This window comes from Stegostoma tigrinum, chromosome 25 (genome assembly GCF_030684315.1).
Source record: "Stegostoma tigrinum isolate sSteTig4 chromosome 25, sSteTig4.hap1, whole genome shotgun sequence".
Lineage (NCBI taxonomy): Eukaryota > Metazoa > Chordata > Chondrichthyes > Orectolobiformes > Stegostomatidae > Stegostoma > Stegostoma tigrinum.
Window position 1 is genome coordinate 49581782 of NC_081378.1, and position 14868 is coordinate 49596649.

General features: G+C 42.0%; 1 protein-coding gene across 1 annotated transcript in view; it reads left to right on the top strand.

Annotated features, from left to right (window-relative positions):
• Positions 1-3047: 3047 nt before the first annotated feature.
• LOC125463347 (diphosphoinositol polyphosphate phosphohydrolase 2-like) overlaps positions 3048-14868 on the top strand; it is a 50041-nt gene continuing 38220 nt past the window's right edge. The window contains exon 1 of the mRNA XM_048554550.2: positions 3048-3127. The gene's annotated coding sequence lies outside the window, so the exon portion shown is untranslated. The remainder of the gene's footprint in view (positions 3128-14868) is intronic.

Genomic DNA, 14868 nt, shown 5'->3' on the forward strand with positions numbered 1-14868 from the left:
TGGCTTTGACTGGCCCTATTCCTGCCCTATTCATCCTCTTATTCCTCACATACCTATAGAAAGCTTTAGGGTTCTCCTTTATTCTACCTGCTAATGTCTGCTCAAGTCCCCTCCTTGCTGTAACTCTTTAAATCCTTTCTAGCTAATCTGTAACTCTCCATCGCCTCATCTGAACCATCTCATCCCAACGTCACAAGCCTCCCTCTTCCACTTAACAAGAGATACAATTTCTTTAGTAAACCACGGTTCCCTTACCTTATCACTTCCTGCCTGCCTGACAGGGACATACCTATCAAGGGCATGCAATATCTGTTCCTTAAACCAGCTCCACATTTCGATTGTCCCCATTCTATGCCTCCTAACTCTTGCCTAATTGCATTATAATTGCCCTTCCCCCATCTATAACTCTTGCCCTGTGGCATGTTCCTATCCCTTTCCATCGCTAAACTAAACGTAACCAAATTATGGTCACTCTCTCCAAAGTGCTCACCTACCACTAAATCAAACACCTGGCCTGGTTCATTACCAAGTACCAGATCCAGTATGGCCTCCCCTCTTGTCGGCCCTTTGATATGCTGAGTCGGGAAACCCTCCTGCACACATTGGACAAAAACTGATCCATCTGACATACTAGAGTTACAGCATTTCCAGTCAATGTTAGGGAAGTTAAAGTCTCCCATAATGACAACCCTGTTCCTTTCCTTTCACTCCTGCCCAGAATCGTTTTCCCAATCCTCTCCTCCACATCCCTGGAACTTTTGCAGAGGCCTACTTTTAAAAACAAAACTGGCCTGTCCTGTTTCTGATCTCAGCCCGTACCATCTCAGTAGACAAGTTCTCATCAAAAGTTCTTTTCAGGCACTGTTATACTATCCTTGACTAACAAAGCCACACACACACACCGTCGTGCCCCCCCCTCCCTCCTTTCAATATACCACCTCCCTTGATCTTAATGAAAGATCTTAACCCTGGAACCTGCCACATCCATTCCCGACCCTGCTCTAGCCACTTCTCCGAAATGGCCACAACATCAAAGTCCCAGGTAACTATCCATGCTGCAAGCTCACTTACCTTATTCCGGATACTCCTGGCGTTGAAGTAGACATGCTTCAAACCAGCTTGCTGTCTGCCAGCACACTCCTGTGACAGTGAAATCCTGTCCATGTCCTCCCTACTTTCATCCACCTGTGCACTGGAACTACCCCACAGTTTCCTGTTCCCCGGCTGAGCTAGTTTAAATCCACCCAACCAGCACTAGCAAATTTCCTCCTTCGTGCTTTGGAGTAACTACTTCCCTGTAACTCTTACCTATCACAGACTCTGCCTCCTGCATGATCCAGAGTTCATCCAGCTCCTGCTCTAGTTCCCTAATGTGGTCTTGGAGCAAGATTTGGGTGCACTTCGTGCAGATGTACTTGGATGGGACACTAATGGCATTCCTCATCTCAAACATCATGCAGGAGGAACATTCCTCTATCTGCACTGCCATCCCCACTAGTCCCCTTATCAGCAGGCTTTTAAAAAAAGTTCTAGGTTAGGTTCGTGGGTTTAGGCATCTTCAGGATTCCTACTGATACCCTGAGTGAATATTAAAATTAGGGGATAAGATCGCCATTGACATCACAAGGACCAAAGGAATTAAGTCTTTCATTTGTAGAAATCTTCAAAATGCAGTAGGAGGCCAATTGAAAGAAAAAGGCAAGTGAAGAAAAAAGACTGCCTTTGGGTTCTTAGTCTTGAGGTTGATGTATTTGGGCAGTGAGGTGAATGTGTGTCTTGGTTGTTTGTGTGTCTTGGGGAAATGTGGCCATAATCGTGAATTTGTTACTGCAGTGAAAAAGTCACAGGCAAGTTTTTGACTTGTGAAAGACAAGTTATAGGGCAGTGAGAATAATTTTGGAGAAAAGGTTTACAGTGACTAGTTTGCAGATTTACTGTATTTAATAGATGGGCTGATTATGGTAAAGGCCTGTACGTGATACCTGGGCTTAAGATGAAGACATTTAATGCATAGGAACAAGGAAAATTCCAAGATTGGCTGTTGGAGACTCTAAATTGGTTGTGTTAACAGATTTCCATGTGCTTGAGGAAAAGGAACTGACAAACTGTATGCTTGGGAAGTAGGAGGCCTTTAAGAATGAGGTTGAGTCCAGAGGCAGTATGTTCCGTTATTTTGAAGGGCAAGGCTGGTAGGTGTAGGGAATGCTGGACGGTCAGAGATATGGAGGCTCTGATCAAAAATTACGAGGCATATTATCATGCATGGACAGCTGGGATTGAGTGAAATTCTAGAGAAGTTTAAGGGCAGTGGGAGTATAAAATGCTGCCACGTGGGACTAGGTCACATTGGGATGTCTGGACAGCATAGACACATGGGACCAAAGGACCTGTTTCTGTGCTGTATGACTGTAGCTCTGGTGTTTGGTTATTTGTGGGATGTCACAGGCATTTGCTGCACGTGTATCTGCCCATACAAATCGGTGAGCTGCCAAGCACCACTGCAATATACTTTTTGCTGCTTTACCTCTACATACACATTACTCTTTTGTAGAGTGGTTTGGAAGAATAGTTTGCTAGGGCATTTAAGAACCACTGACTTGAGCAATGCTTCACCACCCATTCCTGGTGTAGGCTGAGTTTGCCAGGGTACGATATGAGTTTTTTTGTTACTTGGTTAGTTTCAGTGACTGTGGAATTGAGCTTTATTTCAAATCCAGTTTTATAAATACATTACTCAACAAAATTTGAACCTGTCCCTTGACGATGGCCTGAATTTCTAAATTGTTCGTACCATGCCCACCCTGAGGAACCTCCCGCTTTGTGTTTGTTTTTTTGAAAAGTGCTGTTCTAACAGAGGAGAAAGTATCAGTAATAAAAAGATTCGTGAAGGAATACGTGTGGGGTTTGGCATGAATGCTGAAGTTGTAATGACATACAAATGCTATTGAGTTCTGAGAATTAATTGGCTCAATGTTTAAAAATAATAGCAAGGGCATGTGGGCACATGCTTGAAGTTGCATTGGATTATGATGGAAGATAGCCCTTGTATTAACACAAGAGGCTCGTAAGCAGTAGAGTCATGTTATAACTTTATCTTTGGAGAGAACTGCCACATTGGTCAGAATAGGTAAGTATTTGGGAAATCATAGTGATTGGGAAGAGTCAGCTTAGTTTTGCTATGAAAGATGAATTATGTGTGATGTATTGTTATGGTCAGTAATCAAGAATGCTCAAATGATCCTGGCATCTTGGAAAATTTCTTGTGTTGGTTTCCTCATTTGAGCTTTTGAGTTTTTAATAACTGATTAAGATTATGTAACATTGTGAATATGTAATGTTCTGGAATACTGTGGTTTTAATAGATTTCTTTTAAAGTGCATTCCTTTATCAATGTGCTGAATTTGTATTAACTCATCTAGTATTTTGTGGGCTGTCTCCCAGGTTCAGGTTTGTTTAATTAACATTTGATCTGGTAGTTTTGATTTTAATAGAAGTGGTGAATGTGTCTCAAAATGGGTGAGGAGCAGAGTTCTGCAGAATATTGGGACCTGAGCTTAGAGCACCATGAGTTCTAGAAGCATTAAGTGTGAGACCCTTTTGGCCTGGAGATCACATAGGAGGAAAGAATGGCTTAGTTTAATTTTTCAGTTACAGCAGAAAATTCCTGGGAGTGTTAATAGCACTGAGGAGGTGTGTAAAAAGATTCCCTCCTTTACCACGAAAGGATGGCTGTTGAAAGGGCTCGAGTTTTGAAAGGTGTTGATGTCACTTGACATAATTTCACTGTAGTATTATCAGAACTCAGTCCCAGATGATCAGTTCCAACCAATTGTCTGTAATCTGAATACAAGCCAAGTTTGTGACCTGAGCCCTTGATGCTTGAAATCCTGTTATTCCAGTAATGCTGAGATAACAAGATGTAGAGCTGGATGAAGACAGCAGGCCAAGCAGCATCAGAGAAGGCTGACTTTTTGGGCCTAGACCCTCCTTCGGGGGGGTGGGGGGAAGAATGCTACTGTCTCCACTTAAAATAAAATCTTTACAATTTCAGAAGGCAACTGTTAGAATCCATGTTTATTATGATCCCTTTAGTCTAAATCACCGTTTGTCTGTACTTTATTCAGAACTGTGCTTTTGGAATTTTTTTAGACCTGAATCTATTCAGTCATTCGGAACTACGGATAGTGTTTTCTATATATCTCAGCATTTGCTCAAGGCATACCAGGAGAGCAACTTCCCTGTACTGTTTGCATTATGCTAAAATACAAGTCTTTAGATATGGCAAATGAGGTACAGGCATGTAAGGACTTATCTAGTTGATGTTTCAATTTTTTTTTGCAACAATGTTCTTTGTTTCCTGTATTTAGCTGAGATGACTTTTTGTACCAGATCAAGATAGCATTGTAATGCTGTTGTTGCTGGCTTGAACTTGACAGTATTGAGGCAAAACTCCTTTGGACATAGTCCAGATTGAGTCTTCCACTGCACAACATAACTGCTAAGAGGCCTGCTTTTCATCTGTTTTAAACATCAATGGCCTCGCATTGCGTTTCTAGTTGCTGATTGGAAAGATTGCACAAGGCTGTTTTAAAGCCCTGTGACTATCATTTGCCATCTATATAACTGCAGCGTGCATGGGTTTGAGGATATAGTTATACTATTTTACATAGTGGTGTAGTATATGGTGTAATAGTTCCCTTGAGGCTGCCAATATAATGACCAGGCTGGCATATCAAATATCACTTGATTAATTGTAAATCCCGTAATGGCTTTTCCCTGATCTTTCCTAACCTTTTAGTGCTATTTGTATGCTTGTCTTATTCTTGACTAACTGTGTAGACAGTTATCAAATCTTCAAACTGAAGCTTGAATGGCAGCAGTTTTTCCAAAAAAACTTACAAAATATTTCTACTTAAATTTGAATAAAATTCAACTTCTCTATACAGCTTATCTCTGGCTCCAAACTATTTTAGTCTTTAGTATTAGCAGTATACACTAAATTTCAAGCAGATGTTTTTCTTTTGTTTTTACCAGCTTCCTTGACAAAGGGAGCTGAGATTTAAAATAAGGTGCAGAAGGTTGAGATGAGACTTTTTTCCTTTCACTCCGAGGGTGCTGGCAGTCTGGAATTCTTCCTGTTAGGGTGGTAGAGGCAGAAACCCTTGATTAGGTGGTATTTGTGATGCCAAGGCATGTGAGGATACAGACCCAAGTATTGAGAAATGGTGTTTAAATAGTATTGTTTTTGAAAAGCACAGACATCCTTGGCCTCTTCTGTTGTGTGCCTGTGCTGTAGACTAAGGCTCAGTGCTGTCTAAGGGGAAAGCATTCAGCTTTTTTAAATCCAGAAAAATGTAATAGAAATCAACGTTTCTCCCTACCCCATACTCACTCCAGTTAGAGATGTTTCAATACAAATTTGTTTCCAACCAATTTTCTTCAAGTCATAAAGCCCCTAGGGTTTTAGAGCCTCCAAGTTTCTTGGAGTATTATGGCTTGAAGACATTGCAAATGTCTATAAGAGAAACGAAGTAGGAAATGTAAATTTGCATGTTTTTGTTGCATGATTATTTGTGTGGGGAAACACCCTTCATAGCTTGGCAGGTACGCAGCCCAGACTTAGTAAATGCATTGCTAATGACACCATTTTTAAGGTTGCCTAATTTTTTGACGTTGAGTGATTTCATTCGTGTTTGGCATCATAGGATGGTCAGTCTTTTAAATGACAATTAAAGTGGGAAACCTAGGAAATCCACTTACACCAGTATAGACTGTCGGGAAACTATCTTGGCAACAATCCCAGTCAGAGGTGTGTAGCACAGAAACAGATCCTTCAGCCCAACTTGTCCATTCTGACCATATCCTAAATTAATTTGGCCCCATTTGCCAGCATTTGGGCCACATCCCTCTCAACCCTTCCAGTTTATGTGCCTATCCAGATGCCTCTTTAAAAGTAATGCCAGTGCTGTGACCTAAACTTGAGACCAATGCAAGTTGGAATGCCATTGAACTTGGGCTTTGGGTGTGCTTGAGGAGAGTTTGTTGACTTGTGATTACCATTAAGAATGGCTGTCTTTGCTAGAACACAGCTGGCAGTAACTGGTGCCAAATTTCCAAACAGGTAAAAGGTGGGTTGCTCTCTGAAGAGGCAGCTGTCTATCCCCAACTTGAGCGAGTCCTAGATAGGCTATGATTTCTTTTTGGGTAACTGGGTGTTTTGTTTCAAAAATAACTTGCCTTGTTATGCAGTCTAAACTGATTTTAAAGTACATGAATGTGGGTAACTTTTATTAAACTAGATATCCAATTCTGGTCTTCCAGTAGAGTAAATGATAACTTCACTTTTTAAAATTATTTTAACTTGCTTTTTTAAGAAATACTTTTTTGGTTTTAGGTTCAAATTGTGGGTTTAAAAAGTTAATCTGTTCTTTTAATCCTCAAAATAGGATATTTGATCAGGAGCCATGGATGATTTCACTTCCAACAACACACTGTTTATTCTGTACCCTGTGGTTTTAACTGTCTAAAGTGGATTCAGTGACATTTTACTGAGATACACTGCCATCATTCTTCTTTATGGTGTACTTCTAAGTTATGTCTTGTAATTTGGAAATTTGAATGCCCTTTATGTAGCTTATTTTGGTTCATAATGTAAGACATGTAGTCTACAACTTTTAAACAGCACCAAATAACAAATGGTTTTTTGACTGATCTGTACTGCTAGTCAAAACTCCACTATACACTTTTAGGATTATACTTTGCAATTAAAACCATGATGGGTACAATATAAATTCTTTGAGATATGAAGAGCTGAGCTTGTTTGCAACCTCACTTACAAATGTTTAAATAAACAGCACAATGCACTGAAATGCAGGTGATTAACTCACTTTTCCAATTTGGTGTCATTTTGGAGTCTGGAGACCTACCTGTCTCTCTTAGTGGTGTTGATTTTATAAGAGAATATGGACAAAATAAGTTTAATTGGCTTAGATAATTGAGCTTTTAGTCTCTAATGTATTTTGACGCAAAGCACAAAGTTCATGTTTGCTATTGTGGCATAAATATTGCTTGCCACTGAAGTGCCAGGCAGTGATCATCATCTTTTATTCATTCTTGGGGTGTGAACATCACTGGTTCAGCCAGCATTTTATCGTCTGTCAAAAAAAGTTGGTGGTGAAGCTCAGCAGGTCTTGCAGCATCCGTGAAGTGGGGGGCGGAAAACATTGTCTGTCTCATGTTACCGTTAAGCTAGTGGTGAGTTGCCTTCTTGAACTGCTGCAATCATGTGGTAGATTCCACAATGCCACTGGAAGGAATTCTGGGAGTTTGACCCAGTGACAGTGAAGGAACAGTGATATATTTCCAAGTCAGGATAGTGGCTTGGGGCACTTTCAGATGGCAGTGTTCCGTGTATCTGCTACCCTTTCCTTCTAGGTGGAAATGTTCATGGCTTGGAAGGTGTTGTCTAAGGATCTTGCTGAATTTCTGCAGTACATACCACGACTTAAGTATTGTGGATGTGGTGCCAATCAAGTGGGCTGCTTTGCCTTGAATGCTGTCAAGCTGCATGTGGTGTTGGAGCTGCACATAACTAGGCTATTGGGGAGGATTCCATCACGCTCCCGATTTTTGTCTTGTAGATGGTAGACAGGCTTTGGGAAGTCTTGAGGTGAGTTTCTTGCCACAGTATTCCCAGGCTCTGCCCTGCTCTAGTAGCCACTTCCTTTGGGTCCTTTTGGAGTTTCTAGTCAATCATCACTCCAAGGATGTTGACTTTAGTGAGGGATACATATCATTTCAATGTTGAGGGGCAGATTAATTTGGTCTGTCTGTCTGACCAAGCATGTGGATGAGGGAAGGGCAGTTGACGTGGTGTACATGGACTTCAGTAAAACCTTTGCTAAGGTTCCACATGGTAGGCTATTAGAGAAAATACGGAGGCACGGGACTGAGGGAGCTTTTGCACTTTGGATTAGAAACTGGCTTTCTGTAAGAAGGCAACGAGTGGTGGTTGATGGAAAATATTCAGCCTGGAGTCCAGTTACTAGTGATGTGCCTCAAGGATCTGTTTTGGGACCACTGCTGTTTGTTGTTTATAAAAATGACTTGGACGCAGGCATAAGTGGATGGGTTAGTAAGTTTGCAGATGACACTAAAGTCGGTGGACAGTGTAGAAGAATGTTGCAGGGCGACTTGGATCAACTGCAGAATTGGGCTGAAAGGTGGCAAATGGAGTTAATACGGATAAATGTGATGTGATTTTCTTTGGGTGGAATACTAGGAAGGCAGGATACTGGGTCAATGAAAAGATTCTTGGTAGTGTGGATGTGCAGAGGGATCTTGGTGTCCATGTACATAGTTCCCTGAAAGTTGCCGCCCAGGTTGATAGTGCTGTTAAGAAGGCTTACGGTGTGTTAGGTTTTATTGGTAGAGGGATTGAGTTCCGGAGCCATGATGTCATGCTGCAACTGTACAAAACGCTAGCGCAGCCTCATTTGGAATATTGCGTGCAGTTCTGGTCGCCCCATTACAGGAAGGATGTGGAAGCATTGGAAAAGGTGCAAAGGAGATCTACCAGGATGTTGCCTGGCCTGGAGCGCAGGCCCTATTAAAGGCTGAGGGACTTGGGTCTGTTCTCATTGGAGAGAAGGAGGCTGAGGGGATTTAATAGAGACATACAAGATGATCAGAGGATTAGATAGGGTGGACAGTGAGAGTCTTTTTCCTCTGATTTCAGCTTGTACAAGGGGGCATAGCTACAAATTGAGGGGTGATAGATTTAAGACAGATGTCAGAAGCAGGTTCTTTACTCGGTGATAAGGGTATGGAACGCCCTGCCTGCCAATGTAGTTAACTCTGCCACATTAGGGGCATTTAAATAGTCCTTGGATAAGCATATGGACAATGATGGGCTAGTGTAGGAGGAGGGGCTTAGATTAGTTCACAGGTTGGCGCAACATCGAGGGCCGAAGGACCTGTTCTGCGCTGTGTTGTTCTATGTTGGAAATTGTCATTGGCTGGTTACCTGTCAGCTGAAGCCTTGTCCAGATCTTGTTAGATTTTTGAACATGGACTGGTTTTAGTATGTTTTGAGCCTGAGGAACTTGTGCAGAGATATTTATGGAGTTGAGATGACAGTTCTGTTTGGAGATCAATCTTAAGCCCCAGGTATGACTCAAACCAGCAGAGTTTTCCCCAGTACCCATATTCCAGTTTTACTTGGGCTTCTTACTTCAGTAATAGGCTAATCAGTAGCATGAAAAGGTATACAGTGAGTGTGGCTAGTAAGTGAAGTCCATCCACATCTGAAGGGAGGTTGAATTTGTTTTGAGGACTTGGATAATTAAAAACTGAATCAACTTTTGGATTTAGTTCAGCGGATTCTGAGGCGAGCAGTAGAGCAAATCACCTTAGCACTTATAGCTCCAATGGCATTTACTTTTGGCATACAATATGAAGTGGTCCTTATTGCATTCAGTAAGATTGACCAGTGAGGCTGTTAGTTTTGTGTATATGCTTGTAAGCATGCATCTGCAGAACCTGGCACCCAAGTGTTTCATAGCCTGTGGAATAACTTTATGTATTCTGCTGTGAATTACAATCTGGGTACCTATTCTTGACCTGTTCTACAGCTGATGTCAGTGCTTACTGCTTTCATGGGTTTTATTTTTGTTTGACTGGCCATTTATTGAGCATCACCTGTCATTCTTCACCTGAGCAGCTGTTTTACTGAGCCACAAGTTTTAAATTGGACTAAGGCTAATTGTGGCAGTATGAGGCAGAACTTGCAGAAGTGGATTGGGAGACCTTCAAAAATGACAGTCCGGAGGAATTGGTAGTCCTTTTTTTTTAGATGCAGGAAAAGCTAGCTGACTAGAGAAATTTTGAAGCTCTTGTCAAGGGGGGTGGAGGGGGAAAGGATACATAAGAGGGAAATCAGGGGAACAAAAATGAGACATGAGATCGCTTTGGCAAATAGTGTTAAGGAAAATCCAGAGAGATTTGACAAATGCATTAAGGATAAGAGTAACTAGAGAAAGAATAGGGCCCCTTTAAAGATTAACAAAGCTACCAATGCATAGAACTACAGGAGATAAGTGACATACTAAATGAGTATTTTGCAAGAGAACTTTATCTCAGTCTCTGTATTACAGATGAGGTGCTGGGGTCTTAATGTATAAACATGGACAAATACCCATGACCTGATCAAGTGTATCCCAGAACTTTATGGGAAGCTAGGAGAGTAATTGCTGGGCTCTGGAAGACTGGAGAGTGGCTAAAGTGGTGCCATTATTTAAGAGGCTGTAAGGAAAAGCCAGGGACCTGCAGACCGGAGAGCCTGACATCAGCAGTAGGTATGTTGTTGGAGGGGTTTCTGAGGGACAGGGCTTACATTTGTTTGGAAAGTCAAGGACTAATAGGGATTGTAGACATGGTTTTGTGCATGATAAGTAGTGTTTCACTAAACATGATTTTGGAGTTTTTTTTGTGGAAGTGACTAAGATTGAAGGGAGAGCAGGAGATGCTGCCTATATAGACTTCAAGGTATTTAAGGTTCTGCAGGGTAGACTGGTTAGATTACATGGAATCTAGGGGGAGAGAGCCATTTGGAGACACAATTGGCTTGAAGGTAGGAGATGGGATGCTGGTGGAGGATTGTTTTCAGGCTGGAGGTCTGTGACCAGCAATGTGCTGCAAAGATCAGTGCTGGGTCCGCTGCTTTGTCATTTTTAAAATATAAAATGACCTGGATGTGAATACAAGAAGGTATGATAACTAAGTTTGCGGCTGGTAACAAAATTTGGGCGTAGTGGGCAGTGATGGCTAACTGACTGCATGGGGAACTTGATCAAATGGGCCAAGGAGTGGTAGATGGAGTTTAATTTAGATAAATGTGAGGTGTTGCATTTTGGTAATGCAAATCGGGTCAGAGCTTATACTATGTGCAATTCCAGTATGAATGATGTTAACTTGAGGGTTCAGAAAAGATTTGCAATGGGGGCCAGGCGTTGAGACTTCGAGAGAAGCTGAATAGGCTGGGGCTGTTTTCCCTGACGTATTGGTCACCCATCAGCCTCCTTTTTTTAGAGGTTTATAAAATGACTGGCAAGGTCCTTTTTCCCTGGGGTGGGGAAGTCCAACACTAGAGGTCTTAAGTTTAAGGTGGGAGGGGTAGTTGCTTTAAAAGGTCCTTCTAAAGGGGAAAAGTGTTTTTTTTTCTCAGGGTGGTGCGTGTGAAATGAGCTGCTAGAGGGACTGTTGGGAGACTGGCACAGTTACAAATTTACAACGCATCTGAATACGTACATGAAGAATAGGGAGGGTTTAAGAGGGAATTGGGCCAAATGCAGGCAAATGGGACCAGATTAATGTAGGATATCTGGTCAGCATGGATAAGTTGGTCCAAAAGGGACTGTTTGCATGCTGTACAGCTGACTCTATATAGTGATGGTGCTTTAACAATTATTTTGGTTGGAAAATTAAAGAATGTTAACCAGTGGCAGTGAAAGAATGACTGACTATATACAGTCAAATATGAAGTGATGCTCCCTGTATTACTGAAAGGGTTGGTATTATCTTGAGTTAAGAGTGGTGCTTCACAGCCTTTTTGAGGTAAAGTCATTGTGTAGTAAGCATCAATGGTAGTGAAAGGTGTTTCTTCAATTTTTAATGGGTACCTGGGTGCCAAGGCAACCTGCTGACTGCATTGAGTTCCATACAGAAATTAGCTATTGAGATTTTAACCAATTATTAATTGTACAAGTTTTGAAGCTTCTTAGATCAATCAAGGATTTTGAATTTAGCTTTGCCTTGAAAGGAGTTTCCCTTTTTTTAGCAAACACCTAGATTGTCACTTAGTGTGCCTATGAATTTATTTGAGGATTGACACGAAGGTTGGTGGAGCTGTCACAGCATAAAGGGCAGTTGTAGGCTGCAACGGGACACTGACAGGATGCAGAGCTGGGAAAAGAAGTGGCAGATGGAATTCAACCCAGTAAAGTGTGAAGTGATTAATTTTGGAAGGTCAAATTTGAATGCAGAATATGGGGTTAATTGCACAATTGGCAGCGTGGGAGGAACAGAGGGATTTGGCATTCACATCTGTAGATCCCTCAAAGTTGCTACCCAAGTTGATAGGGTTGCAAAGAAGGTGTATGGTGTGTTGGCTTTCATTAGCAGGGGAATTGAGTTTACGAGCCAGGCTGATGCTGCAGCTCTTAAAAACCCTGGTTAGACAACACTTGGAATATTGTTTTACTTCTGATCCCTTTTATTATAGGAAGAATATGGAAACTTGAGAGGGTGTCGAGGAGATTTACCAGGATGCTGCCTGGACTGGAGGGCAGGCCTTGAGGAAAGGTTGAGAGAGCTAGGGCTTTTCTCAATGGATTGGCGAAACGTGGGAGGTGACTTGAGAGGTGCTCAAGGTGATGAGAGGCGTAGATAGTGAATAGCCAGAGACACACTTTTTTTTTCTCCCCAGGGCAGAAATGACTACGGGGGAACATAATTTTAAAGTAATTGGAGGAAGGGAAAGGGGAGATGTCAGATGTAGGTTCTTCATGCAATGGTGGGCATATGGACTTCACTGCTGGCAGTGGTAGTGGAGTCAGATTAGGGACTTTCAAGTGACTGTTGGAGAGGCACATGGAGGATAGTAAAATATAGGATATGCAGGGTGGATTGATCTTAATAGGATAATAGGTCAGCGCAACAGAGTGGGCCAAAGGCTCGGTACTGTTTTATACAATTCAAACAAATAGTTGATTTTTAATTAGTATGCTAAAATTAGTCATTGAATGTAAAAATTAAGCTTTAGAATAAATTAATTGTAACAAAACTGAAAGGAGAAAATGCTTTTCTTTATATATAGTGACTTGTGACAGCAGGTTATTGGAAAGATAAGTCACCTGACAACCAATAACTTGATCATCACAGTCTCAGGTTAAGTGAGTGATTAAATATTGGTCAGTACTTCCCCTGTGCCTGGAAATAGTGCCATTAGATCTTACCATGTGCCCAGGTGCTTTGAGCTTTCCAGACAATGTACCATTCCAAGATAGCACTTCCAGGAACAAAAAGAAGTGGCTGGAGAAGTCCAACAGGTCTAGCAGCATCTGTGGAGATTAATCAGTTAATATTTCAGGTCAAGTGACACTTCATCAGAACTGATGGACACCTAGGAAGATGTTGGTTTATATGCAAAAGATAGGGGCTAAGGAGTAAATAATAGGTAGGGGGTGGAGCCTAAAGAGTGAACAGCAGGTCCATAGATGAGTGGATAGCAATCTGGCGAGGAGGGTAAAGTACGATTAATGGGCGCATAGTGGTTAACAGTAGGTTGTGTGGAATAGCAGACTGTGATAACAAGGCCTAATGTGTGGAGATGGGGGTAAGGACATGGGAGAGCTTGATTTGATTGAGCTCATGCCCTAAAGTTGTAGAAATCAATTGGTAGACTCCAAAAGACAGCAGGGTTATCAAAGGGAAAAGTGAAGTGCCTTTCTTCCAGCTTGCACTGACCTTCAGTGGAGCATTGCAGCCTGCCTGAGACGACATGTTGGCCATGGAACAGGGTGGTGTGTTGAAGTGGCAGACAACTGCAAGCTCAGATCTTTGCTTCATTTGTGCACAGAGCATAGAACACCATCACCCAGACTATGCTTCGTTTCTGTGACTACACTGTGAACAGTGCATGCAGTAGACTAGGTCGCGGGAAGTGCAAGTAAAGCGCTGCTTCATCTGGAAGGTATGCTTGGGCCCTTGTGTACAGGAAGGAAGTGTTATGTTTCCTTGCAGGAGAAGGCATTGGGAGTGAAGGAAGTGTTGATTAGGGTGTCCTGGCGGGAACAATCCCTGCAGAAGTGTGACGAGTCTGTGTCTGTGGACAGGATCTCGGAGGTGGCAGAAATGGTGGCTAATGATACTCCTGGATGTGGATGCTGGTGCCTGGTTTGAGAGCATAAGGGCCTCCGTCGTAGATGTAGGAGGGAAGGAATTGGGGCGGGGGGGGTGGATGTTGGCAGTTGAAGTGTGGGAGATGGGTCTGTTCCAGCCAAGGTCCCTGTCAATAACAACAGGACTGGGGAGTCTTCGGATGGCAGAGGTGGATATTTCGGTGCTCCAACAAGGGAGCCGCCTCTAATGCCATAATTGGAGGCTCAGATTTGCTTTTTGTGTTTAAGTTCTGGAAAATGTTTAAACCATAACTTGCTGACCAATTGTGGGGAGCGCTGCCATAATAAAACCAAATACTCCACATGCTGGAAATCTAAAGCAAAGCCATAGGAGAGAAACCCAGCAGATCTGGTAACATCTGATGTGAGAAACGGTTGACATTGAGTTGAGTCCTGTATTATTCTTGGTTCTGAAGAACTCATGTTGGACTCGTTTAATTCAGTTTGTTTCCAACTTTAGCCATACCTGCTTTCTCCAGCAGCTTGAGTGCTATCAATTGAGCCACAGTGAACAGTGACTTCTAATTCATTTCAGTCTGTGGTTTATAAACTCGAATTCATCATACTACAGTAGAATGATGTAGAGCCAATTGTTTGCATTTATTTGGTACCATTTTAACATGGCCAAGCTCAAGAGCGTGGTCAGTGAGCAAATGTTTAGTGTAAAGCAAGTATTTATCTTTTTAAAAGGGGGAAGTGCCAAGGCGCAGAGAAAATCAGTTTAGGGGATACTTGCAACTTATCCTATTTGAGGTTTGGTCAGATAAAATGCTTTTTTTACATATTTTGATCACATTATTGTTTGGTAATAGCTTGTCTGCTGAAGAGTTTATTTTTCTTGACATTTGTGGCCTTATCAACAAGAATGAGACTGTCTTGGAAACAACTGTTTTTGACATGCCGTAGAAAG